Here is a 2052-nt window from a genome sequence, read left to right on the forward strand (position 1 = left end):
GAGGACCCCGGGGAAGGGGCTGGGAGATGGCTTGTGGGGAGGACCCCGGGGAAGGGGCTGGGAGATGGCTGAGCTGAAGTCCTGTTCTGACGTTACCATCTGTGTGTCCTGAATGTTAAGCATGATGGCTGTGACATTGTCAATATTCAGAAAACAGGACCCTGGGTTGTGATTTGATGTTTGCTGGTTCAGGGTCACCTAATTGCCAAGGTTCCTCTTTTTAAGAAGAATTATGTTTATTTTGTTATTGTTGAAAATACACAAAGCAAAACAGTTCAAGCATTTCTACAATCAGGGACATTGCCTCAATTCTTCCAGTTGTGCAAACGTTCTAACTCCCTTTAATTCACTGCCCCACAAGGTTTTTACAGACTCTTTCAAATTGCTGTTGTCAAATGATTCCATATACATAGTTCTTAAAAGAGCATAAAGCTCAAGTTGGATTTCTGAAAAACTAGTCAGGTTAACCTGCCATATGATTTTAAGATGACTTCAGGGAGTCTTTTTGGTTTAAAGTTTAACGATTATTTCAGGACAATTGTTTTAGGAGTTAAGCTATCCTCCATGACACTGGTAAGTCTAAAGTCCGTGAGCATTTTAAATCCCGTTCTATGTTTTTCCCTCCCTTTCAATTAAGATTCGTCCAAGGGCTCGTTGATCCAAAAGGTCAGAAGCAGAACCTGAGCACCTGCAGCTACGAGTCTCCTGGCAAAGGAGGCAGCCAGGACACTTCCTATCTACTCCTGTTTCCGACACTATTACCTCTTCTGTTGTTTCAGACAACTAGAGACCAACTGTTGTGCCTGCACCCTCATCAGCTGGTGTTTAAGACGCCACTGCCTAAGAGTTCTCAGGATTCTGCTGTCTTGAAAGCCTGTCCTGGCTTACATGGTCCTGCAGACCTGGCTGACAGGAAAAGATTCTAAGAATCCTGTGTGCCCTTGCCCGGGCGGAGGGCCCTAACTGGTCAATCTGACTGGCAACCCAATAGCACGTGGTATCTGAAGACACTCAGCACAGGCTGATTCGGGGGCGGGGCGGGGGGGGCATCTATGCTCCCTCACACCAGGCTGTCTGCCTCAGGGCCCGGGCTCGGCAGCGACTTTTACAGGTGGTACCTTTGCAGCATACAATCCCTCCTTGTAGGAAAAGAAGTTGAGTTTGTAATCTTTCTTGGAGGCGGACAGCACATCAATGTAATCTAGGCCCTTGAGGGTGATGCTCTGGTCTGGCTTCTCTGGTTTCGTTATTTCCACGGTGACTCGGAACCTGGGGACACAAGGAGAGGCGACAGAGAAACTGAGATCATTTGCACAAAGGAGGGAATAAAGGTGACCCCTTCCCTTCATTTTACAGACTGGGCATGGGTCCTGCATTCCAGCCTTTACTTGATCAAACTCTAATAACCAAACCCAAGGTGCAGCTCAGTGCTGTCGAGCTGGTTCGGACTTGAAGCAGCCTTCTAGGACAGAGCACAAGTGCCCACGTGGTTTCCAAGGCTGTGGTCTCTAACAAGTAGACGTTCATTCTCTTTTTCAAGCACAACAGTAGGTGGGTTCTAACTGCTAACTTCTGGCTTAGCAGTCAAGTGCTTTGACTACTGCCCCACAAGGGCTCCTGTTACCAGTGATAACAGTAACCATCACTGCCTGACCACGAGGTGCGTTTGAATATGCAAATTTTTAAAAAAATTTCCGTTCATTCATTGTTGCACTTTTCTCCCCTCTTGGAAAAGTAAAAGAAAAAATCTTTCATTGTTTTACAAACCCTCCCCCCAGGTCCACTCCACCGTGTAGCCTTCGTTCTGGACTCCTGTCATGACAAAAATCCCTAATCACATATCCCTTTTAAACAGTTTTCTCCCTCCTCTGTTTCAGTGCAGTATACATTTTTGAACCCATCTTTCTCAGTCTCTCCCCAACCCCAAGGTCAGTCCTGTTTTACAACAGTGGCACCATGCATTATTTGTCCTTTTGTGACTGAGATACTTCACTCAGCATAATGTCCTTCAGGCTCACCCATTTTGAATAATATTGCATGAGTTCCTTGTTT

At 46.2% G+C, this 2052-nt stretch overlaps 1 protein-coding gene across 1 annotated transcript in view; it reads right to left on the reverse strand.

The window, feature by feature from the left end:
* The window catches only part of HYDIN (HYDIN, axonemal central pair apparatus protein), a 294240-nt gene that overhangs the window by 6655 nt on the left and 285533 nt on the right, over nucleotides 1-2052 (reverse strand). The window lies entirely within an intron of this gene.

This window comes from Elephantulus edwardii, unplaced genomic scaffold (genome assembly GCF_000299155.1).
Source record: "Elephantulus edwardii isolate Elephantulus edwardi_28Jun2011 unplaced genomic scaffold, EleEdw1.0 scaffold00001, whole genome shotgun sequence".
NCBI lineage: Eukaryota > Metazoa > Chordata > Mammalia > Macroscelidea > Macroscelididae > Elephantulus > Elephantulus edwardii.